Source organism: Cupressus sempervirens, chromosome 2 (assembly GCF_028749045.1).
Source record: "Cupressus sempervirens isolate cs-2001-9-10 chromosome 2, ASM2874904v1, whole genome shotgun sequence".
Taxonomy (NCBI): Eukaryota; Viridiplantae; Streptophyta; class Pinopsida; order Cupressales; family Cupressaceae; genus Cupressus; species Cupressus sempervirens.
Genome location: NC_143119.1, coordinates 173,489,979 through 173,517,557, shown reverse-complemented (window position 1 = coordinate 173,517,557; position 27,579 = coordinate 173,489,979). Strand labels below are relative to the sequence as shown.

The 27,579-nt window shown below is 32.7% G+C and overlaps 1 pseudogene; it reads left to right on the top strand.

Moving 5' to 3' along the window:
• Positions 1-18,918: 18,918 nt before the first annotated feature.
• LOC149571612 (amidophosphoribosyltransferase 1, chloroplastic pseudogene) lies at positions 18,919-19,907 on the top strand (annotated as a pseudogene).
• The last annotated feature ends 7,672 nt before the right edge of the window (positions 19,908-27,579 follow it).

Genomic DNA, 27,579 nt, shown 5'->3' with positions numbered 1-27,579 from the left:
TTGGAAATAACTATTGCCCAACTCAAGAAAGCAAAGGAGCAACTCCCTCAATCCTTGAAAAGAAGAAAATAAATTGCAATTCAAATGAATGATCATCTCTACATTAAAGAAGAGGTTGAAGATATTCATTCAAGTAACGAAGATGAAGCCAATGAAGCAATCAAAGAAACCCTAGAAAAGAATGGTTCCCTGTAAGAAGAAGTAAGAAAACTAAGAAGAGAACAAGAGATTCAGTCAATAAGGCCACGTAAAGTCATGGAGTAGAAGAAAAATATAAAAGAAGAGATAGAAGGAAAGAACAATGAAATCCAACACCAATCCCTTCAGCAAGTAAACCTTATTGATTAGCTCTCCAATGCAAATGAAGAAATCATGAGCCTAGCTAACATTTGAAAATGAAATATTGTGAAATGGTCTAAACTTTGAAAGATAATTCAATGAAAGAATGATGAAATCCCAAGCAAACATTAATCAATTGAATGAGGAAAATATCTATAGACAAAAAGGAAAAGTAGGAATTGGATATATAGAAGAAGGAGAATCATCGAAGCAAGGAGCTCAAAAGAATCAATGACCTATTGCAATCAATGTGGTAAGATAGGTCATTTATCAAACAAATGTTAGAGCAATGGAAAAACAAAATTCAATGGAAAATGCTACAATGGTAATCAACATGGTCAAAATTCTAGTGAATGCAAAGAGAAATGAAGATTTGAAGGCAAATGTCACAAATGTAAGAAACATGGACACAAGTCATTAGAATGCAAAACCAACATATTGAATCCAGTATAGAAAATTATGAAAGCAATATTTGGTTGGGACTACAAAACCTAGTGTAGATGTCATTACTATGGAGAATTTGGACACATTGGAATAAATTGTGTAAAACATCATACGAAGAAAAGAGATACCACTAAAAGATGTTTCACTTATATAAAACTTGGTCATCTTGACAAGAACTGTATGAATATTGGTAGAATAGAAGATGAAAAAAAGGCAAAGGTTGATAATATCAAAAAATAGATGAGACAACAACAGGTTCCAAAGTCTACCAAAAATAAAAGTCCAAGCAATGGTGATCAAGTCACTCAAGAATTGGATGACTCTACCATTTCTACTTAAGCTCTCAAGGGAGAATTGGAACTAGGCTATTAAAGAAGACATGCAAATCAGTTCTAGTTGAAAAGTAGAAAAGATCCATATCTATATTCAAGATACAAAGGGATCACCAAGTAAAAAGGGGTACCAACTACTATCAAGTTACTTTCCTTATTGAGTGAGGTCAGGTCATAGACTCTACTAAATGAGGTTGGGAGCAACTAAATTTTATATGGTTACCAAGTAATGGAAGACTCTACTAAGTGATCAATGAAAGTGAAGTGGATGACAATCTATCAACATGATGTCAATCAATCTACCTTTCGTACTAAGTATTTATGCCAGAATTTGATAAAAGGAATAGAATTGAAGTCATTTTTACCATGAAAATTTCAAGAGCTATTACAAAGTGTGATCTTCAAAGAATCCAAGTGATTTGAGTGAATTGTTAGCAAAAGTTTTTGAATTCTCTTAAACCCTACTAAGTGAAGATGGCATCCAACAATAGCAAGGCAAAGCAAGATTCAGACATGCTAGTTTGTAGTAAATCGAAGGCACCGAACTTCAAGCTCACCCTTGAAATCATAGAAAACCTAGATCTGAGTGGAGCATAGTCATAAATTCCTCCAAATGTAATATTGATCAATGATATCCAAAGTCACTTTAAATGTGTTAGTCAAGATATTGGCACTTTAGAAATGGATGATGTCCTTGAAAAACTATATGTAAATGGAGTTTTGAAACCCAAGCACCAACACCTAGAAACCAAAGGGTTAACTCACATCCGTCACATGCCCTATTAATTTCAAGTAAAATGGTTTAGGTTTATCCTTGGTCAGGTGCATAATGAGCAGTTGTGGTTGGAGAAACTAGTATTGATCACAAAGAAGATGATTCATCAAATTGCTAGTCTCCCAATTTTGGCCAAAGCTAAGATAACCAAAACCCTAGGTCAGGTTGAACTTGAGAAGAAAACCCTAGCATAATGGGATGGTAGAGGCATGAAAATAAGTAGTGTCATTGATAAGGAATTGAAGTTTGGCATCCATATCATTACACTTAAGATTTATAGCTCAAGAAAGTTAAACAACATGTCATGCAAAGTTGCTGACCTTGGATACAAGGTAGTGAAGAACAATCTATCTTTTGACCTTGCTGAGCTACTGTTGAAGTAGTTCAATAAGAACATGGAAATCATCAAGACATCAAATAATAACCCTTGTAAGTTTGGATCCTTGTTAACCTATTTATTCTTTTATGTTGAGAATTTTTTCCTTTCAAAAGGCTCTATTGTGTGGACAAAAGATGTGCCAGTGCTATATCAGATCAATGAGTTTATTACTGGGATGGGTGAGAGCTATAATAATATTATGGACAATTAATTTGATACATTTAAAGAGAAAATGAATAATAGACACTGAATTCCCAAGAAACTAGTCAAAGATTATAAGGATGATGTGTGTTTCATGGTAGATAGTGATAGAGTATACATTTAGGCAGTCGGGCCCAGAATAACATGGGTGAAACCTCTTGGATATGAGGTTAAAATTGATGAAACTAAAGACATCATTAAGGTAATTGTTAATGAACTAGTTGATCTTAAGGTTTCATATTTTGACACCTTGCTAGATAAAATTGATCAATTGTGTGTTGTCTTTGATGTTACACAAATGTCATATCAATTGATAGACAATGCTTACCAATCTCACTAGTGAAGAAAGTTTTCCTTGTCTACCTAGCATTCATAGGTTTACTATTTACTGAGCTCATTTGGGTGTCAAAGGAATTTAGGCAAAAAGGAGTATTAATCGATCTCACTTTGTTAACGAAGGGAAAGTTGGATAGAGCTAGTATTCATTGAATGCACTCAGTTGCCAAGGGATTTTTGTAAGTTCATAGTGTTAACTAAGCCTCTGTTGGTCAACACAAAGAATCATTCCAAAGTTAGTTTCTACTAAGCAGGGTTGGCTTACGAAGGATTTTTCTTATTTTGGCATATGAAGCTTAATTACTTTATGTATTTATTCTAGCCGACGATGATGATGAATATTAGTTATTGTAATTTGAATATGGGCCAACTTGACAATCTGAATGGTATAAATAAAAGTTCAAGTTGAGATTTCTAATATGTGTGCAAGTGTGTTGATTGAATTAAAAAGAAAAGAGAGCTTCATCATAGGTGTGTTGGAAATATAGTGCAAAGACAACCTCAACAGGATTGATTGTGACTACCAGTGTGAATAAAAACCTCCAATCACTCCTTGCTTAAATTTAGCTTAGCACATCCTTGACTGAAGTGACCTCCACTTCATCTACCAAGCTACAAACTCTTCCCTTTTCTACCAAGTTGGATACATAATTTTTTAATATGTTAGTTTTGAGCACAATAGTTTTGGACACATCTATAAAATTGCCACATCAATTTTGGATTCTTCAGGTATTTCTATTAGTATTTTTTCAATAAGTGTAGTATCAATTTTTGTAGCTAGTCCTAGTATGTCTACAATTATTACTATTTTGAGCATGCAAGTAATAAGTGCAATGACAGTTGAGACCAAGCCTCAACTGAGTACAACATTTTTGAGTAAAGGAAAAGAGATGGAGGAAGAAATAGACCTAGATGAGGAAATTGTAATCCCTAATTAAGACATCTCCAAGCTTAATCTAGACCAAATGCAAACATTTAGTGAACTCCTCTAGAAGAAAGCCAAAGAATAGAGATTAAGAGAGAAAATGGATAAATAATTTCAAATTATTAAGGATGCAAATAATATTTTGGCAAATCCTATAGGTGTAGACATTGATTCTTCAATGCCAATTTTGTATCAATTGGTAGAGGCAGTTCTAAAGCTCAATTAAGATACTAATGGGAAGGATAAGTTATTATAGAAGGTAGAGAAAAAAATTGAAAATAAAGTGTTGTAGAAAATTGCTCAACAAATAGCTATCTATCAAGTAGAAATTTCTAAAATTTTGGGCTCTCTAGAAACATCTTGTACAAATTTATCATCACTTCTTTGTAAGCTATTTGATGTTTCTAATTTTACCAAGGAAATAAAGGAAAAGTTATCTAAGATAGATGAAGACCTTAAGGCAAGCACTGAGCTATTGCAATATAACCATAGTTCAAGTTCTACACACTTCAAGAAGATAAGGTTTTTGACAGATATGCAAGAAGTACTACTTAGAGAAGAAGCAAGGATCAGATCTACATTAGTAGATATAAAGAATATGATTCTTCCCAACATGGATGCACTATAGAAATATGTTGCCCATTCTAAAATACTCATCCATAACAACTTCTCTAGAGCAGACCATATGATAGAGTTGTCTGTAGAAGTGCAAATTGCACTGCACAAAAGTAAGGTCTTGCAAGAGGACTGTGACAAGACCTTGGCAATCATACTTAAGGTACATTTATAATTTTTATCTCATTTAAGCATTAAAATGTAAATAAATAGAATAAATCTTTGGTGTTATTGTCAAAAAAGGGGAGAAAGATATATGTATAGGGGGAGTATATACTATGAATAAGAAGATATGAGAAAGATGCATAGGAGGAGATATATGGACAAATATGTAAAAGTTATGGGGTAGACATGTAATAAGTTGTAAAAAGAAAGGGGGAGAAAGATATGTACAACAAGTATATATTGTATATAGCAAGAAGATGTATAGTATACTGTATGAAAGAACCTCACAATGTACATATCTATATATCTTACAAAATCAATTTTGAAAAATCTCAAAAATAGTATACTCTACCGAGCTAGTACCACAAGGTGATGGTATTTAGGAAATTTTTTGGCTGATAAGTGTTTTTGTCACTAATGCAAAAGGGGGACATTATTGACATATCAATCAATTTTTTTATAAGTGACATACACTTATTTAGATTGTAAATAGCTACCAAGCTTATTGTACAGATAACAGTGTTTTCCAAGAATTTTAGTTGCTGCCAAGTTCTACACTTGCTACCGAGTCCTTTGGACAAATTCCAATGTTCACCAAGTAGTTAGAGTTATTGTGAAGATGAACAATGTAAAATGTTCATCTCAGTGTATGCCAAGTTTAGCAATGCAAATTGAGCTATGTAGCACTTACTAAGTTCACATTTTATATGATCCAAGTCTAGTGTTAACCGATCTACTTAGTGTTGACAAAGTGACTTAGTTTATATTGAGCTTGAGGTGATTGTGTTGCCAAGTCATACAATGTAAACTAAGATACTCAATTTATATGACAAGTTTCACAGTATTCACTGAGTCACTAGTGAAGACTTAGTTCAAGACTACTTGGAAGTGATCAGTATAAACCAAACTTCTACATCTAGTGAGTATATGAAAATGTTGAACATTGATAGTAGATGCTGAGTATCAGAACCTCACTAAGTCATTCTTCAGAACCTTAGTATCTTCATTGAGGCTGACCTTGAAATATTTGTGTAAAATTGTATTGTAGCCAACTTTGTAATTTGTATAATTGGATTGGTATATATATAGTGTATTGTATCACATATAATGTGTATTGTAAGGATGCAAAAGTAATCTTAAGAGAAGAGATAAAAGTGTGAATTACAAAGGCTATAGGAGTATAAGGAGCAATAAAGATTCATCTATCAAAACAAGGTGATTTGTACACTTAAAGGAATCTCATTAAGCAAACAAAATTGTAGATTAGAGATGAGCTGTTGTTTCATCCTAATAGGTGGATTAGTCAAATCCTTCAACAAGGTAGACCTAACAGTGTTTTGTAAATCACTTTACTGAGTGCACACTTCGTTGTATGTTTGTAAATCCTTTCACAAGGTGGATCTAGTAGTCCTTATTTCTCCTAATAGGGCAAAAAATCATAAGTGATCAATGTAAGCCTTAACAAACCAACTTTATATTTCCATACTAAAGCTTTTGGGTATCATCCCTATAAGAATTTGCCTTAGGAAAAAATTCACCCAAGAACTAAGAACTCAAACACAAGCACAACTGTAGACTAGAAAGGAGTATGATTAGAATAACAATGTATTTTATTCAATATGCATAAGAGTACACTAGGAGTGCTTGAATATAAAGGGCTTTGAGATGCATCTAGAATGCCTAAGGATAAGCATAATGATAAGTCATACAACTAGGCACATGTCCACCAGATATGGGTTATCCTCCATTAAGCATGGAAGTAAGTGCAATAATGAGAGGATAAGACTACAAGGGTGTAACAAGCATATTTATATTGTAGACAACATGTGCTAAAAAGGGAGTGTGGATAACTATGTTGTCTATGTGACAACTCAGTGAATGATGCAAACTCCAGTGTTGTAGATACCATGTGCTAAAATAGAGTTGTGTACTTCTGTGTTGTCAACATGACAACTCAAAAAGGTACACAAACTCCTAAGTGTCTCACAAAATAAATAATAAAATAATGCAATATAATAAAATAATGTATTAACCTATGTAAACTTAAGTAAATGTAAATAGTAAATATTTATTTACACCAACACCCCCCCTTAAGTGTAACTTGGTGGAATGCTCTTAAGCTTACAAAAACTAGGATGAAATGCATGATGGGTCCTGGCTACTATCCCATGTTAAATACCCATGTACATAATGAAATACAATCTCTCATAAAGTGGAGAAAGAGGGAAAATGTCATGTGAAAAACCATCCCCCAAAAAGAGAGATGAAAAAATAGATTCATGGATGGATGGAGTAATCAAGACCCCCCCATTACAACATACATCAAGTACATACAATAGTACAAGACCTCAGAAGAGGAAAAAAGTCCCCCCCATAAGAAAGAAGAGGAAGAGGGACAAGGTAGTCCCCCTTCAATGAAGAATGGTGACCAATGATTTCTATTCCAAGGTAGAAGCTGGTCCAAGAGTGTAGAATGATGTTCCTCCCCTTTGGAAGAAACAAAGGCAAAGGCACAATTCAGAAGATGTATGGTGGCCATGAAACCTACTCAAGTGTCCTTGTGTCAATTCTGATGGCTGCCCCTTCCAATGATGTAGAAAAGAATGAGTCAAAATCTAGAAAGGATTTCTATTGAACCTATTCCAATGAGCCATCTATCTTCTCAATTGATAAATATACCTTTGACAACTACTGTTCATAAGGATCCACAATCACATCAACCTATAAAGATCAATCATGTAGAGAATGGACACGAGGGTCAGAGTGAGCCCTCACACCAACTATAGAAGGATCATCTTCATCAAAGAGAAGATTTAAATCATCAAGGCTATCTCCCAAATTTGCGCTGTGTAACTCCACAAACAAACATGTAATGTCTGCCATGTTGTCATCAATTGTTGCTAGAGGTGGAAGACAACATGTACCCTATTGTGCTAGACCTATCACTGTGGCAATGTATGCATGTGGACTATACTAATGCCATGACCTCTCATTGCACCTATTGAAAGAACCCCACATGTTTGAATCTATTGAAGCACTATTGCTGGTGTCATTGTTAGTTTCCATAGTGTATGAAGTGTAGAGTGGAGTAAAGGATAAGCTGGGTGAACTTTCCTAAAAGTGAACATCCTTCTCCACAAAGATCTCATGAGTCTCTTGATCCATAGTCTATAGGCTTTAACATTGTCTTCATATTTGATGAAAGTAGAAGGCCAAGGTGTTGGTGCCTTGCATCTTGTGGAAGATAGGTTTGCCCATGATTGACAACCACAGACTCTAAAGTGACTCACAATTGGTTTTCTGTCACACCATGCCTCAAAAGGAGTCTGACCATTTAAGGCATTATGTCGAGACCTATTACATATGAAAGTAGCACTACTAATGGCTTTAACTTCAAGTGTAGGATCAAGAGACTTGGCTTTAATCATGAAACTTGCCATGGACTTAAGAGTTCTAATTCTCATAGCTACAACATTTTTCCTATGTGGACTAAATACTGGTGGATTCTAAGGATCAATACCATCAAGTTTGCAAAAGTCTTTAAGTCTTCTATTCACATATCTACTTTCATTTTCTATCCATAGAACCCTGATGGCTTTCCTTGACTTCTATTCAACATGACTCTTGAAGGCTTGAAGCTTATCAACCACTTCATTCTTATGATGAAGGAAGCAGACCCATGTGAATCATGAAAAGTCATCAATAAAGGTAAGGATGTACCGGCCTTGGCTGATTGAAATCATTGTAAAAGGACTTGAACCAACTAAAGAACAACTATTTTTTTAGAAGACTTCCCTTTATCATACATCTCCTTGAGATGCATATCCACTAAACATGATGAACACTCACCCTTAGAAAATTTGATGTTAGGTAGACCTTTGACCATGTGTTTTGAGCAAAGTTGCTGAAGATAGTGAAAGGAAAGATGAACAAACCACTCATGCCATAATTTGATTTTTGAAGTAGGGTAAGTTAACAAGGCTTGAGAAGGAGACTTGGGCACAAAGTGGGAGAAGGTATAAGGCCTCTTATCATGATTGAATTTATCTTTGCAACTAATGAATCATCTCTAAGACTTTGCACCACCACTAAATTTGGAAGGAATTCAACTTTGTGACCATCTCCAAGGTGAGTGATTTGGTAAACTGAGAGGAGATTGGAGCTATGGTTTGGAATGTAGAGAACATATTTGAATTCCCCGTTGTCTATTTCCACATGTCCTTTCCCTTCAACTTCTATTTTAGCATCATCTCCCATGAAGATGTGTGGTACCTTTGACTACTTCAATGAAGAAAAGTCTCCCTTTGAAAAACCCATATGATAGGAGGCACTTGAGTCAAGTATCCATTCCAAAGAAGAACTTGTGTTTGCCATAAGTGCTTGCCCATTTCCCTTTGAAGATGTTGGAGTTGAATCCTTGGAAGTACCTAGCACTTGAATTTTGTTCTTCTTGAGTAGGTTTTCCAACTCATCAATTCTTTTAGTCTTGCAATGATGCTCATCATGATTTGACTTCTTGCAATATGCACAAAAAAGTTTGTCCTTCTTTTCATTACTTCCCTTCTTGTTGGAAGAAGAATTGCCTTGCTGTGAGGAGGATTATTGTGTCTTAGATTGTGATTTCTATTTCCATTGCTTCTTCTTATTGTTGCTAGAAATTTTCCCTCCTTGACTTGATTGGTTCTAATCACTAGCCACCAATGCTTTGGTCTTTGATGTCATGAGAAGTCCCAAATCTATCAAGCAAGATTGTTCAACAATCAACATCTTTTCAAATGCATCAAATGTAGGCTTTTGGTAAGCACTTCCCATGGTCAAGCTGCGAGTATTATAACTTGAAACAAATGAAGCATACTCTGAAGGTAGCCTCTTTAGGATGTGATGAATCAAATTTTCATCCTTTATGGGATTTCCACAATATTTACGTAGTGCCCTATACTCATTGGCTTTGTTGATGTAATCTTGAATTGTGTCAAAGTTCTTTGGATCCAAGAGAAGTAGATTGTCCTCAATCTGAAATCCCTTTTACTCATCCACCTTACCATACAATGATTCAAGATTGTCCCAAGTAGATTTGGATTCCTTGAAAATAGAAATGTGGAAGAAGAGATGTCTATGTATGCAATTCCTGATAATTCCTAAAGCTTGTTGGTCTTGTTTTTTCCAATATAGAGCTCTATAGCATTAGCGGGTTTAGATATTGTACCATCAACATAAAGACTGTAACCTTTTTCCATTAATCTACTTCATGTAATATCTTTCCATGTAGAATAATTACATGATGTTAGAAGTGGACGTTTAGGTGAACCCATGATGCAAAAAATGAAAAGATCACAAAAGAGAGGCACAATACATAGTATACAACCCCCTTTTCACTCGATTAAAAGACTGCCCCAAAAAAGATGCTTTTGGCACTTTATATGTAGTGCATGTACAATAGGCCACTTATCAAAATGAACAAAGTGGACTTCTAATTTTTCTTTTTTACAACTACCTTTTGAGGCCCAAAACTATCACTAAGCACTGCAGCTCAAATGTACAATAATTTTGAAAAGTAATCAAAGCACTACAATGCAGAACAACCCTAATTTTGAAACTGAGATTTTTTTCCACACAACCTTAGAATCTAACTATAGATATGGAAAGTAGAAAAAAAATAATGCACTTTCAAAAAAAATAGAACCCTTTTTCATGTCCAAATGAGCTTGTACAAAGCATTTGATGTTGCAAAATGTAGGATTGGATAGGTATAGTCACCAAAAAATGAAAATTCTAAAAACTTCTTCCACTAGAAATAGAAAAGAATACCACCAATAAAAAGTTCACAAAATTATACCTAAAGAAAAATAAAAAATTGCACTTGATTTGGAGTCTGGAAGACTAAGTTATGGCCTCTCAATGTTAGGCTACCAAATCAAAAAATAATTTGAAGAGGGGTCTGGGCAAGAAATTACTAGCTTAAATTTGACTATCAAATAACCATTGTAGTAGTTATAAAAGGCCTAGTTTTGACAGTCAGATGATCATCAAATTTAGGCCAGTGAACTTGGTGATGTTAGCAAATCTTAGCCCTGTGATGATGTCAGCAACTTAGGTGACTATACAGACCATAAAGACTATACACTATATGTACACATGTATTGTTGATGTGGTAGAAGTACATATATGACTATGCATATAATTTTTTAATAGGTGTGTGATGACTGGTTGCTTGCATACTATTGACTAGATGTACAATCACTGGCGAGTTGGCTTGCAATGTATCAGCTGTGTGATGTCCACATATTCGTCGATATGGGCTTCAATAGTGGAACTGTGTGTCACTAGTTGAGTTGGGTAGGTGGATGTGTTGGTGAGTCACTATTTGCCTCATGGCACAAAATGAATGGGTGTCAGATTCAACACTATGTGGGCAAGAAGGATGTAGTTGGTTGTATGACTATGACTCTATTAGAAAAGTCAAGAAGTGACATCAAAAACTCAAATCATGTGCTAGAAGATGTTTAGACCCTACTACCAGTGTAGGAATATCCTTCAAGAAAAGGCATCAAAAGGGGGTTTGGCCTACTAGCATTTAAAAAATGTTGGTGAGTTTAATCCCACATCGATTGGATAAGCACATACAATGTGCAATAAAAACAAAATGCCGTAGAGTGAAATCAAACTTGCTGCCAGGATTGTGAGCTTAGCCTAAGTTGTAGGCAACTAGATTCCAGTTTAAATGTGCCAGTGCCAAAATATGTAGCCACTCAAATTTTTGAGGTGAGGAATGTGCCAAATTTATTTTGTACTTTTTAGAATATACCGTGATGCTCGTCAATTAGAATATGCTTAGTTGGACAAATATTCCTCCAAATTGCAAGGTTGGGGTATCACTACCTGGTTCTATAAAAAAATATTTCTTTGCTAGCCTGACTAGGAATTTTTTTTCAAAAAATCCATAATTCAAAAATATAGAAAAATAATCAAATATGAAAATTAAAATTACAGATCCAAAAATGACTATATCGAACTTGCAAATCGGGGCCTTCGAGTGTCGATTTGTAAAATTTTTTTGCCTCATGATTGACTTTTGCCTAGGGTAGCCAAATTTATAGCTGATTTGTACCAAATTGACATTTTGAACATAATGGTGAAGTACGTTCTGACTATAGATGCTCCTAATTTCTATAGTACTCTAGATTTGAGTCGAGGTGCTGAAGCAACTATGGTCTTGAATGATTATGTGAAGAGAAAATCTCCAAGCTCTGATACCATGTAAGAATTTTCCTTAGGGAAAAATTCACCCAAGAACTAAGAACTGAAACACAAGCACAACTATAGACCAGAAAGGAGTATGATCAGAATAATAATGTATTCGATTCAATATGCATGAAAGTACACAATGAGTGCCTATATATAAAGGCCTCTGAGATGCATGTAGAATGCTTAAGAATTAATATCATGATAAGTCATACAACTAGGCACATGTCCACTAGATATGGGTTATCCTCCATTAAGTGTGAAAGTAAGGGCAATGGTGAGAGGATAAGTGTACAAGGATGTAACACATATCGTAGACAACATGTGATAAAAAGGGAGTGTGAATAACTATTTTGTCTACATGACAACTTAGTGAATGATGCAAACACCAGTGTTGTAGACATCATGTGCTGAAATAGAGTTTCATTCTTCCATGTTGTCAACATGACAACTCAAAAAGTTACACAAACTCCTAAGTGTCTCACAAAATAAATAATAAAATAATGCATTAACCTGAGTAAATATAAGTAAGTGTAAATAGTAAATACATATTTACACTAGAAAACCCCACCCCAGTTTACTTTCTATTTGGAAGGTTTTTGGGTCACCAAATCTATGTGTCAAAATGTTATGAATGCTTTCATGTTTTTTAGTTTCTTTTGCATGCTACTAGATCAGATTAAATGAGAAGGATTAAATGCTAATTGGATAACTAAAGTTAAAAGTTTCTAAATATTACTAATTCACCCCTCTCTTCTCAGTAACCTAGTCTTTCTAAATATCTCCATCAAACATATCTTCCTCTGATTTCTTGAAGTATATGGTAGGATTTTCTTTATTTTTTGAGTACCCTAATTTGGTAAGGTATCTATCTATTCTCTCATACCATGCTATGGAAGATTTTTTAAGACTGTAAAGTCAAGCTTTCTTCAATTTTCATTCATGTGACTCTTTCTTGTGGATAAAAAATACTTATAGTTGTTCCAAGTATACTTCTTCATTGATGAGTCTAGTTAGAAATATTGTCTTCACATCCATCTAATGTACCTTCAATCCTTTGGATGTAGCTATTACAAGTATAGTTTTGACAGATGTATGATGGGAAATAGGAGCAAAAGTTTAATCATAATCAATCCCTTCCTCTTGTGAGACTCACTTGGCCACAAGTCTGGCTTTGTATTTTTCAATACAACCATTAGATGCTGATTTGATTTTGAATAACCATCTTGAGGAGACAACAAATTTGTCTTTGGGTCTTGGAACAATATCCCAAACATTTTTAAAAAATATAGATTGACATTCCTCTAGGGATAACTTTATGAGACCCCTCTTTGAAAAAATGTATAAAGTGTTGGCAAATCAAACATTAGTTCAGGGGAAAACAATTAATTTCTATTGGTGAATTAATTTTTTTGAGTAGGAATTTTTATTATTTTATTGGAAATTTTTTTTATACTATATGAAAATTCTATAAAATTCTGGTGAGTCTTTCATTATTGATGAAAATCATAGATAATAGTATACATACCTAGAAACCATGATTTAATTATTATTATTATATAGATCCTAATTGATCATAAAACTTGAAAGTTAAATTTATCCCAATTAAATCATTATAGTTTCCCTCCAAATTATTAAATGGTGGAATGGAGGCAACATCCATATTGTTTATAATTATTAGAGGATCATAAATCCTATTTTCAGCCAAAATTTTAAAAGGATACGAAGTTCTAAAGAAATTCCCAAAAGTAAAAGCACATGTTCCAAATCAAATATATTTTGGGCCAATGTGAGAAAGGATAAGAAGTTTCATTGAAAGTATTTGTAATGGAGACACATGTTGAATCTACATACTTAACTTGTAACCTACCTTAATTTTTAACAAAATATTGGCTAATATGACATCGATTAGGATAAGACTTGGAAATTGTAGGTGAATATATATAATTTACTGCATGGAAAAAAGATTGCATTAGCGAAGTTATCACTAAAATACAAATGCTCCTACATTATTATTGGTGATTAGCCTAGGCATGTGACCCAATTTTTGTAAAGTGTAGGAAACATGGTCACCCTAAAAGTGCAAAAAAAAGAGAGCCAAATTTGGGGTTCCTAATGAGTGAAATTACCCAATTGCTGAATATTAGCCACTAAAGTTATCCTTGCATTCCTCAATCATGGAATTTTTCTAGGCTTGAGATTTTAGAGCTTCTTCAAAATCAAAAGGTTTTGAATTGGTGTATTCATTTAGATGAGTAACATAACATGAATGATTTCTTGTCCTCTTGGTTTCTCTATTCATTTCATTAAGTGTCACATTGTTTTCTTCAACATTTTTCTTGCACATAAGGGTATTTTCTTATTGATTGGATTTGAATTAGATGTAGCGGGTCCCTTATCTTCTATGAAACTCTCCCTCTCAGTCATAGAACTTTCATAATTTTTAAGAATAAAATCATCTTTAGGTTCTTCTATATCATTAGAAGCTTTGAATGTAGTATCTTCATCAAACTTGACATCTCTACTGATTTCAATTATCCTTGATCCTCTAACATATACTTGGTAGGCTTTGGAAGAATCTCTATAGCCAATTAATGTGCCTTTTTTTTCTTGAGGGCTCTAGTTTAGTTCTTTTCTCCTTATGAATATGGATATATACAGATTAACCAAAAATTTTGTTTGTTTCCTAAGAAGACCTCTTCAAGGGTTGTGCTTTCTAGAATTGCACGATGACATCTGTTTTGAATATATACAACAATATTAGATGCTTTAGCCTAGAATGATGTATGTAGATTTTGACTATGCATCATTTCTTTAGTTGCTTCAATGATAGTTCTATTTTTTTCTTTTTGGTACTCCATTTTGTTGAGGATTATCTAGTATAGTGTACTACCTCTTAATTTCAATAGATATCACTAGTACATTAGGCCTCCATTTTCAACCAAAATTTTCCATGATAGGCCAATTTGGCTCATCAAATCCTCCTTTTTTTTAATATGATCTTGACGAGGTCAAACTTTTGACAAAACATAAATTTGTTTGTCAAAATTTTGACAAAACTTAAGGTTTTTGTTGTAATTTTGATGACACTTAAGTTTATTTTCAAAATTTTGACATTGTTTGGATATAAAGAAAAGAAAAGGGAAAAAAAATTAATTTTGTATCCGTCAGATTGCAATTGCATGGGATTGCAAGTGTGTGGAGGGGTTTTTTGTTAAAGCAAAAGCATAGTGTTAGTCTCCATTGGAAGGGTTTTTCCAAATTTGCACTCCCCCAACATCACAACACACAAATCCTTTTTTGGGAGAAACTAACATTTCATCAAGTTTTCCTATGAAAGCACCCATAACTACTTAATTTTAGCTCAGGTATGCTTTTCTACCTTGTTGTCTTATCATCACAAATTTATTTTATAGCTGTCGTTATGTTGCTTCTTCAACAAATGATAAAAGATATTCCTTTACATCTTTACTCCAATTCATATTTTATCTATACATCGATTCACATTAATTTAGAAGAAACCCCTCATTGGGAAATATTACTAAATTTGTGGGTTCATATAATTTGTTGCTATGACAAGATTTTATTAAATTTCTATTATTAATACCTATAGTTATACTGAGGAGGTAAAAATGGGTTTCATGTTTCAATTCAAAGCTTCTTTTAGTGACCATAAATAATCTCTAGAATGTATATATTAGACTATCCAATGAAATATCAATGTGCTTGTAGTCACGTGATATTCTATCTATTATGTGTGTTTTCTCGTATGGTGTTTTTGGTATTGTACTATTCAAATTATCCTAGCTATAAAGAATGGTTGGATCTAATGTTATAAGTATACATTCATGAACTTGACACTACAAATTAAAACAAATTAGTGTAAGTATATATTTTATAGTGGTTTGGAGTTTCAAGCAACTATCTCAAGTTTCCTGGTATAAATTATCAACCCAATAAAAAGTTATAGAATTTAAAGATTAGCCATATTGAGGATAAAATAATAGTGTACAACTGCTTTAGCCAAATTTTGGTTGTTGTGGATACAATTTCTACATGATGAGGATAATTAGATGTTCTAAGGCAAATTTTAGTTTGTGAGGTAACTGTTGGAAGTATAAATGCTAATGATATTCTTGTCGGGGAGTATTGTACAAACATGATTAGATCATTATCATGATGATATGTTCCATTCATGATTATATTTTTCATTGATGTCAACATAACAATTTTCTAAGGTATGTGATAGAAGAATAGTGGAAAAGATCAAGTTGGTGTTGGAAATGATCAATACTAGCTAGGTTACTGAGAGGGGAGGGGTGAATTAGTAACCTCAAAACTTTTTGAAAAATTCAGCACTTAATAACATAATCCATTTACCATTAATTAATCTACTGCATGTATGAGAAACTTAAAGCACAAAAAACTTGAACACAATATTTGGTGACACAAAAACCTTCCAAATAGAAAGTACACTAGTAGAATTTAGGCAAATAAATGACTATGTGACTAAAAATTTTAGTCACAAGACTAAAGTTTTTAGTCATGTGACTAAAAGTGATCAAATTATAGCAATGTTTAGAAATTTATAAGTGATTAAATACATGACTAATTTGATCACAAGGTAAAATCACAAGATTTAATAAAGATAAGTGACTAAATAGTGGTCAAGTAAATGACCAAAAAATTACTCACTAATAATTAGGCACCCAAATAAATGACTAAATGAATGATTGATAGATTTTTTTATCATAAATTAATACATTCTAATGAATGCTACTTATTTTTTGTAATTTACAAGTACACATGATTATTACTCATACATTATTTTTTCTTTTGAATTTGATCATAATGCATAGAGCTTAAGCCCCCTCATGGAAAGCTTACCTAAGTAGGCCATTCAACCACCTTAGTTGCTTGGTGCACAAAAGTACTTATTGCACTCAATAATAAACTCAAAAAGACACCAACTAATGATAAAATAAAAAAGACACCAACTAATAATGGTCAGAATAATGTGTGTGCATGTATACATGCACAAATTATTCTTAACATTACCTAGACATATAAATTTTTCATTTACCGAACTAACCCCTACATAATATAAACCCTACCTTAGTAAAGAAAACAAACATAAAACCAATCTTGGTAGAAAAAATAATTAAATTATTTCATTTTGTCTACATTATGGGTATGAACTCATAGATAATTATTTTCCCATCACTCTATTCATAGCCTTAAGCTATGATGAAAAATTGCATTAATGAAAGGTTGTTCATTTCTAGGTGTTCATTTGCCTATGTAATTTGAATTACCCTCCTCATATGTTTTAATTACAATTAATTTAGTTATTGTTTCAATGTAGAGTACCAAAAAAGGTTAAATTCAATTAATGGTACAATATGTTTCAATTAATCGATTCAAACATTATACAAACAATTCACATATGTGACATCTCCAAATATATTTATATTTATTCAAATGTTAATTTCCATAATGTCATATATATACATAAATATGTGTATATATATAAATATATACATACATATATGTATATAAACACACATAAATATGTATATATAAATGTACATACACACACACACACATGGCATTATGGAAATTAAAATTTGAATAAATATAAATATATTTGGAGATGTCACATATGTAAATTATTTGTACAATGTTTGAATTGATTAATTGAAACATATTTGTACCATTAATTGAATTTAACCTTTTGTGGTACACAAAATTGAAGCAATAACTAAATTAATTGCAATTAAAACATAGGAGGGTAATTCAAATTACATAGGCAAATGAACACCTAGAAATGAACAACCTTTCATTAATGCAATTTTTCATCATAGCTTAAGGCTATGAATAGAACGATGGGAAAACAATTATCTATGAGTTGATACCCATAATGTACACAAAATGAAAGTATTTAATTATATATATGTATGTATATGTATACATGTATATAAACACACACACACACACACACACACACACACACACACACACACACACACACACACACACACACACACACACACACACACACACACACACACACACACACACACACACACACAAACATATACATACGCACGCACATGTGCACACATACACACATCCTCATTGTTTATGTTTTCATGTTTTTGATGGTTCCAAGAAGAGTTTTTAAATCTTTTCCTTAACCCTTTTAATGAATATTAATCATATGCTTATTCTAATTTAATCAAGAGCCTCAAACAATAGACTAAGTTTGCCTAGAAAATTGAACATTGTTCACAATAACGAATATGGATAATTTTAATTCATTTTTAAACTTAAGATGAAAACCTTGCCCTAAATTTTTAAATGTATTCTTAAATTGGTGAATGTTGGAGATTGCAATCTTGCTCTTGATTGTAAGGTTAATTAGAACTCTACATCTATATATTGAATATGTTAGAGCAATCTTAACTCATGGTTGATTTCCCACTTGTGATACAATGTTTGATGCATTAATATTACATGATTTAAATGAAATTGTAATGTGACATAACATTTCAAACTCATACTCATATAAGATTGAATGTGAATTTTGCGATGAAAATTGATTTTGATTCCCATGACAACCTCGCTTGTCCTCTTCAATGTCACAAATTTGTTGTACTAATGCCATATGTTTATATGGTAAAATCAGAAATGACATATTAATTAATGACATTGAGATCTCTTCTTTCTAATTTAAATTATTGAATCATTTTGTACCTTCTAACATTCTTTTTAAATTTATTATTAACTTTATAATGAAAGTGGTATGCTTATGTTTTTGCTCTTCTGTATCATCATTTTAGAATTACCATAGAGAGTTTGTTTTATAGAACTTCTCATGATTATCATAGAAAATTATTTTTATAGCACTTTTTTGATTACTAGTATATCCATTTTAAAGAAAAATAAATCCCAACATTATATATACATAATTTACCATTTATAATATATCTATTGTTATATATCTTTCTACCAACATCAATATAACCATTACATTTCATCAATATAACCATTACACTTCGTTGGGGTAGAATTTCTATCCATAGAAAATTCAAACACAAACCCTAGCCATTGATTATTTGAACCAATTTCTAATGTAAATGAGAAAAAAAAAAGAATCAAAAACATGGCCTTTGCAAAAAATGTGCAATTGGAAGCTTCTAAAGCCATAAACCTCGAAAACCCTATCTTGCAATTCTTGAAAATGAAGAGGACAAAGATGTTATCAAAGAAGAATGCAGAGTAGTGGTAATCTATGGTGATGCAAAGGTGGCATGAGTGTTACTTAGTACTGTACACACTACAATATTGTGGGCAAGACGAGGGAGAAATCGTAACCACAACTGATGGAAGGTTGCAATCGATGATAGGTGTGGGACTTGTGGTCTGTGTATTCGATGAGTCTAAACTCAACCAACTCCCCAAGAGTTTTTCACTTGTCATGTTAGGAATTCAATCGCCATCTCCTTCATGCTTAATCGAAGCTATGGGGATTGCCCACATTTCAAATATAGTAAACTACCAAACCCTAAGGGAGCAGCTTGAATAAAGATATATTTTTAATACTTCTTTTGATACAGAGATGATACTTCACTTGATCTCCATATCTAAGGAAAAGTGCTTCATGTTAATAATTTTGAATGTATGTGTGAGCAATTAGAGGGAGCATATAATTCACTACTATTCCTAATTGAGGATCCGGTAGTGGTTATGTGGGATCCACACAGATTTAGGCCCTCGATATGATTAGGAGGAGTAATAGGGATATGGTATTTCCCTCTAAGACATGTGCATTGGATATGATAGAAGTGAATTAGGGGAAGGTTGTGGTTGTTGATGGGGAGGACATTAGTTATCATACTTTTTGCCACACCAGGAGTGCAAGGCCTCAATTTTTTAGCACATTTATTTTTTGCTGCCCAACTTATTGGCATTTGGACATTTAGTGTATCAATCAAGATGTACATTTTGGAAAAATGCAAGAAAGATGAGGTTCCTATCGATTGTGATGTTGTGATTGATGTCCCAAACTCAGCTGTTATGGCTATACTTGGCTACTCATCATGGATCAATGTGCCTTTCCAATAGGCTCTCATCAGGTGGCTTTGTATTTAGACTTCTACTCTTGTACATTTAAGAGGGGTACTCAATCTTTCAATATGTATAGTAGAGAGATTTAAGAAGTGAGTTTTGTCTTGAAATCACTTGGTTAGATAGGAAGGTTGCTCCACCCTCCCAAATCAGAAGGTTGAATCCTCCTAGCTTGGGCTAAAATAAAAGTTGTCAAACAGGGTATGGCCATCCATCATAGCATTAATGAAGTAAATTTTGTTTTAGATATTATACTTGCAACTGCCCTAGTAGACATGTATGCAAAGTGTGGAAGCAAACACAAAAAATGAGAACTATTTTTGACAGAATGACAAAAAGGAAGGTGGTTTCATCAATTGTCATGATTGCAGGGTATGTAAAAACTAGAATTGTTGTAAATAATTTAAATTTTTTTAAGAAAATGCAAATAATAGTTGTATAATCAAATTCTAAAACCTTCAACATTATTCCTATTTGTGCTAATATCGAAGCTATGGAACAAGTTATGAATGACCATAAAAGCATAATGAAAGGAGGTTTTCTGTCGTGCATTGTAGTTTTAAATGCTCTGGTAGGAATGTATGAAAAATGGAGAAGCATATAAAAGGCATATGAAATATTTAACAAAATGGTTGAAAGAAGTTTCCTATCATGGATTGCAGCAACAATAAGATACACACAATAGATATTTTGAAAAATATATTTGAGTTTGCCAACCTGGCCTTTCCAAGACTTCTTAAAAACAAGGCATATTTCGATGTTTGGATATTTGAGGATGTTTCATTTTATTATTTATCTGTTCGTTGCTCTAGGGTATTATTGGGGCCTATGATTTTAAACGATGCTATTGCTAAAACAATGCAGTTGCAAAATAGCTGCTCTTATTGAATTTTTTTTTAAACATTGTTGTTACATATTTTTTATTTGGTGATTAAGAAGTCCCAAAAACATGGTCACTAATATTAATTTAGTATCACAAATCCATGGTTTATAAGGAAAATTGTGTTTTTGTTTGCAACTAGCAAATGATTTGTTCAGAAGGTAGACCTAAGCAACATATCTTTTCATATTTTTTGATCTCACATATATAATGGGAGATCATATGCAAATTTATGATGTTTTATTTGATTATTTTCCATTTCTTAACATGTATGGGAAAGTGTGGTGACATTACAATAAAATCTCCTTTGGTATGCAAATGACATTAGTATCTAGATGATTAATCTCCTTTCTGATGTTAAATCATCAAACATGATAGTCTATTTTGCACACAGCTAGACTTGAGGATATACGTATTGTTCATATCTAGCCTTCAACATTAGTTGAGATGCACACTTCTATACTATGTTTTAATGCATGTAAATTTTAAATTAGATAGGCTTCAAGTCCCTTAGGCTTGTCCTTCCATCTTTACAACCACCTTGAAATTTTCATATTCCTGTGCATTACGGCTTTATGGTACTTGTGTATTGTAGTAAACAATAATTGTTAACCAGTTGATTTCTATTTTGTCTATGGTCTCTTTTTTTTTTCTCAATTAGTGCCATTTATTTTGGTTTGAATGACTACTATACTAATTGTCAATATTTTTCCTATTTTGTAGGAGGAAAGAAACAAAGCTTGCAAACTTCTAAATGATGAAAGGTAATGGCCATGCTTCTCCCTTTTAATACTATCTTAATTAATATATTTTTTTCTTGGTCCTCATTTAATGCCAATCCTCTTGAGCTTGTATAAATTGATGCTTCTGTACGAAATAGTACACTGGATAAATTTTTGGACGAAAATAATTAATTGTTTTAAGAACCTTATGAATTCTACCCTGTTTTCTCAATTTTTGAACAGCAACCAGAGCTGCCAGTTTAACTCCAAGTTAACACATCTGCTACAAGATTCATTAGGTGTGAACCTTTCCTTTCTAAATGTTTGGATTTCTATTTTATTTCTTCAAATGCTACTCTATTCAGACCTGATTGAAACAACTTACACCATCTGAGATGAATTACATTTGCAGGAGGAGACTCAAAAACTCTCATGTTTGTACAAATCAGTCCTAATGAAAATGATATAAGTGAAACACTATGCCTAGTAGAGTTCGAGGCATAGAACTTGGTCCAGCTTGGAAACAAATTGATCCAACTAAGCTTTTGAAGTATAAATAGATGGTATTCCCTATTTATGGCTTATAAAGAAAATGCTTCCAGAGAATTTCAACACTAACTATTCAGAAACAACGCTGGCCACAAATAATGTATTCTTTTTGTCTGTGTTTTCTCACTTTTTCCTCTATAGTTGTTACTTGACTATTTCAATTAATAGTAGAGCTTTGAATCATTTAAGTATTTTCTTGTTTTCACAAGATCTCATTTTACAGTTGAAGCCTTATAGATTGAATACCTCAGAGCCAAACTTGAGTTAGGAAATTCCTCTTTCTTTTCCTATCTTTTAAAGATTGAAAATTTGAAAATTCTGAAGATGAACCATTACTGTAGACATTTATTTATGATAGCACAGGGGAATATTTTTCTTATGAATATATATTCAGTGGATGATATAAAAATTATGAGTAAATAGACTTTGCATGCCAAATGTTTGACAAAATGTCAAACATTTAAAACCAAACCATAGAGTCAACTCATAGCCTCTGACTCTCCCACCATCTCCTATACTTTGGAAATCATCCATTTCATCTTCTCTACCCGAGCACATACAAGACTATATTTGTATCCAAAGCTTGATATTGTAGGTGTGCAACTGATGGATTTGCATCCAACAATGGCTACCACAAAATTATAAGAAGAACATAAGGTACAATGTTTGGAGAAAAAGATTTGTTTGTTCTTCTCGTGTCACTTGTGTTAATTGAGATTTTGTGCTTCATCTAGATGTTGATAGTATACTATCTTGTCTCACCTTAGCTATGAAGTCTCCCTCAGAATTATGTTGCGGTAGAATCATTGCTTTTGTAGTGCTAAAGAAAATTAGCATGTGAATTCATTATCTTGCTACAAAAGGTGACAAGCAAAATCAAATCCACAAGTTTCATTAAAAAAATCAGTCATTATACATTATGTAACACAAAATTTGACATGAGATGTTTAACAAACTTTGTCTCACTTGACAAATTACATAAATCATATTTGATTAAATGGGTATATATATATGATAAAAATGCTAAAAAAGAGGCTATTTTTATCAAATAATCCACTCCTGCATGAGACCCACCTGCAAATGTCATTCCTTTGAGAAAATTGAAAAAAAATGAAAGAAGACAAGAGCTTGACTGATAAATCTCCTTTTCTAGGTGTAGGATTCTGGGCTGAAATACATGGTGAAGGAGCCATGTGTCGACTAATATGGAAATTTCAATACCACAATAATGGATTCCATGCTCAATACATTATCTTTTAAATAAGTGGCTCCTCCCTTGGAACCATTTCTTGTACACATCACAGTCAGCCTATAGAACAAGTTAGAGAAATATGTCCTTCAACAATAGAGGAGAAGGAATAATGGCCTTACACAACACGTGAATGCTAGAAATTAGTAAGTCCTATATGTGGGTCAACTTGTACTCTCTCAACTTTTGCAAGGTCTCTAAACTCCTGTAGGGTAGATAAAGACATTATAAATGGATAATAATTATGACAAAAGAGTACATGTATGGCTATTTTCTCATTTAATGGTTTTTAAGTTGGAGCAATTGTTTGGGAATATATGACTATGAGTTTAGCTTACACAATGAAATATTACAAGATTAAGTGAAGTTCCTAGAGAAGTATTCTATATTTAAAATATACAGGACCTATCACTATTAGGAAATAACATTAGTATCATCCCCAATGAGATTGGGAACCTTAAAAAGGTATGCTCCTTCCTTTGGCTTTTTAGTTTGCACTTTGGAATTGTATGCTATAATTGGTTTTCGTGCTTCAACATAGACATTTGGTTTTGTATGTCCCATAGTGTGCCTATAAAGGAAAATATCAAAGTGCCAATGATATTACTATTAGGAATAATATTTTGACAGTCCAAAAGTATATCATAATGCTTTGGGCAGATTGCACAATTCTTGTATTAGCGTTTTGAATCACATTTTATGGCTATCATCAAATAGAGGATAGAAAATGATGGATTGTGGAGTTGTGCATTAATTTCAATTCATAGATGACTTTCACGATGTAGAATAATATAATCAAGAATTGAACTGGTTGAAAATTGTGTGAAAGCATTTCAAATTGGTTTTGTAATTCATTTTTAAGCCATGGCTCTATAAAATAAGAAGCATTGTATTTGTATTTGTACCTCTAAGATGTCATTTGGAAGAATATGACCACCATAACAATGATCAAGAAAGAAGGCTAGGCTAACAAATGGGTGGCTAGTATTTAGGAAAGAAGGTGTTGCCATGAAGATCATCTACATAAACACTTAATAATTTACTAAATAAACTAGTTCGCAATCTGAGTAGTGTTGTTGTTGGTTATGAAATGAATTGGTTGGTTTTTAAACTTAACTACTACTAGTTATTCTTTTGTTGTTCCACAACTTTATTATAATAAGGGGATCAAGTCACATGTAATGAATTTGATAATGAAAAATTATCTTGATCTTTATAGTATGCATTTAATAACATCACTATTCGTTGAAGGGTACTAGCTCAATGGAAGAGCACCTACTTTACAAGTAGGAGGATGGTGGTTCGATTCCATTGTAACCTAATATGATTAAATAAACTACCAAATAAAATAACAAATATACTACAAAATGAACTACCAAATATACTATCAATTATACTACCAAACATACTACCAAATAAAATGCTAAATAAACTATCAAATCAACTACCAAATAAACTATCATATATACTGCCAAAATTAAAACATAAACTACCAAATAAATAAATGATCAAATCAACTATGAAATAAACTATTAGATATACTACCAAAATTATAGCATAAACTACCAAATAGACTACTGGCTAGCAACAATGAATGACTAAATCAATGATCAAAATAATTTAGTCATAAATTTGGTTAGGAGATAAATGTCAGGCAATAAACTTCCATTGGTCACATGATCAAAATTAGTCACATATCTTCAATTTTTAGTAATTTATTTAGTAATATATTGTTTTTTTGTACTAGTGGTTAAACTAGGGTGAGGAAGATACCCTCAAAACTTCAATACTGCAATATAAAGTTGGCCTATTAAGGCTTACAATGATCACTTCTGATGATCTACCCTATTAGGAGCAATTAGGACTACTACGTTCACCTTGTTAGAGGTTTTACAAACATACAATAAATTATGCACTTAGTAAAGAGATTTAAAGAAAAGACTGTTAAGTCTACCCTGTTAAAGGATTTGAGCCTGATTCACCTGTTAGGATGAAACAATATATCTGACTTACAACTAAATTGCTGATCTAGATCTTTTAAATTCTTATCACCTCTTTGTGAAAGATGTAACTTGACTACTCCTAAATTGACCTTGCTAAACACTTTACTCTACTATTTATTCACATTTGCATGCTGATCATCACATTTTCTTTCATTCTTCTCAAAAAATTACTACATCATACTTGGGTATGATACAATACATTACATAAATACCAACCCAATTCTCATAATTACAAGGTTGGCCAAAACACAAGATAACACAAATTTTACTAAGTTGGCCCAAATGTAGAAACTCGGGTTCTGAAAGCTAACTTGGTGAATTTCTAATATTCACCATCCACTGCATTTCTAAACATCATCATGCATTTGGTAGAAGTAGAGTCTCATTCCATACTAATCATTCAACATAGCTTCAAACTCGATTAACATTGGATATTCGATAGATATAGTGTTACTTGATAGAAACTAAATACCATGCTTACCATGCCTGCACTCGGTAAACACTAACTTCTCATCACTCAATTAACAATGGCTTCACATCACAAGAACTAATGGCTTGGTAGACATTGCAAAGCATGGTAACCACTAAACTACTCTGTAAGAACTGAACTACTCGGTCTAAACTACTAAACTTCACACTGCTTGTATTATCTCAGTAACCAATGGAATGCTCAGTGTGAAGTATGAAACTTGGTAACCATCAGAATGCTTGAAAAAAACTGGAGAGCTTGATAACTATATAGAATCTGAATAAGTGTTGTCACTAATAACAAACATGACTTAATGCCAACATTCTCTCCCTTTGGCATTAGTGACAAAAATAGTTAGTAGCCAAATCTTATGTACAATGTCATGCTGATTTTGATTTTTTTTTTGATTTTTCAAAATTTCTCTTTTTAACTCTACTAGATAGACATTTCCATATGTTTCCCCCATACAATGTAAATATCATAATATCATACTGAGTGTATATACAAATATCTTTCCTTATATACATGTCTCTCTCAAAAAATATCTCTTTCTCCTTATATACATCCCTCTCTCTCCCCCTTTTTGACAATAATGCCAAAGATTTATATAAACTACTTATATAGAGACACCAAAATGAGAGAGAAACTTAGAATGTACCTTAAGAATAAGAGCTAATGTCTTATCCCATTTTTCTATCAAAATTTTGCAGGTTTGAAGTGCAACTAGGACTTCTGCTAAGAGTTCAATCATATGATTTGAAAAATTGTTATCATGGATCAATTTTTTTGAATAAGAAATATGCTTCTATATTGTATCCGTGATAGGAAGGATCATGCTTTGTATGTCTATAAGTATAGACCAGATCCTTGCTTCCTCTCTCAATAACTCTACCTACATATTTGATAAGAATCTAACTCTCATGTGATGTGCAGAGCTTGAATTGGGGTCAAGCTGCAACTTTTGAGCACTGGCCTTCAGATCCTCATCAATCTTACTCAATTTTCCCTTTATTTCTTTTGTATACTTGGTAACATCACATAGCTTAGCAAAAAGAGATGTTACATTTGTGAAAGAATTTTCAAGATTTGCCAAAATTGAATAATTCTCTACTTGATGAATAGCAATATGCTGAGCAATGTGCTCAAGCACTTTATTGTCAAACTTTTAATATGCTTTCTCTATAAGCTTATCCCAATCACTAGAGTCCTCATTGAATTTATTTATTGCCTCTTCTAACTATAAAAAAATATGTTGAGATGAATCAACATCTACACCTATAGTCTCTGTCAAGATATTCTTGACACTCTCTATGATTCTAAATTCCCTGTCTCTTTCTTCTTTGAGCTATTTCTACTTAGCTTTCTATTCAAGAAGTTGGCTGACTAATCTCATTTGCTTTATAGTAGCATTATCAAAATCCAACTTTGGAATTTCAATCTTCAATCTCCTTGTCTAGATCAATATCTTCCTCAATTTCTTTTCCACTAATCTAAAGTTTAAGTGGTGTCTTTGGTTCAACTTTTGAACTTAATGCCTTAGATTTTGAAGTAGAAACAATGGTAGAAATATTATGACTTGCAGTAAAAACTTGCATAGTGCCTACTGATGGAATGCTAACTAGAGCACTAAAAGAATCCAAAATTGATGTAATTACAAGTGGAATACTGATGGAAGTATTTACAATAGGAGCACTTACTAGAATATGAAAAACTCAAGTAAACAAAAATGTAGAACTAGATTCTACACTTATTGTTGATGTCCCTAGCTCAGGAGCTAAAGAAGTAGAAGGCTTTAGCTCATTAGATGAAGTGGTAGAAAATTCC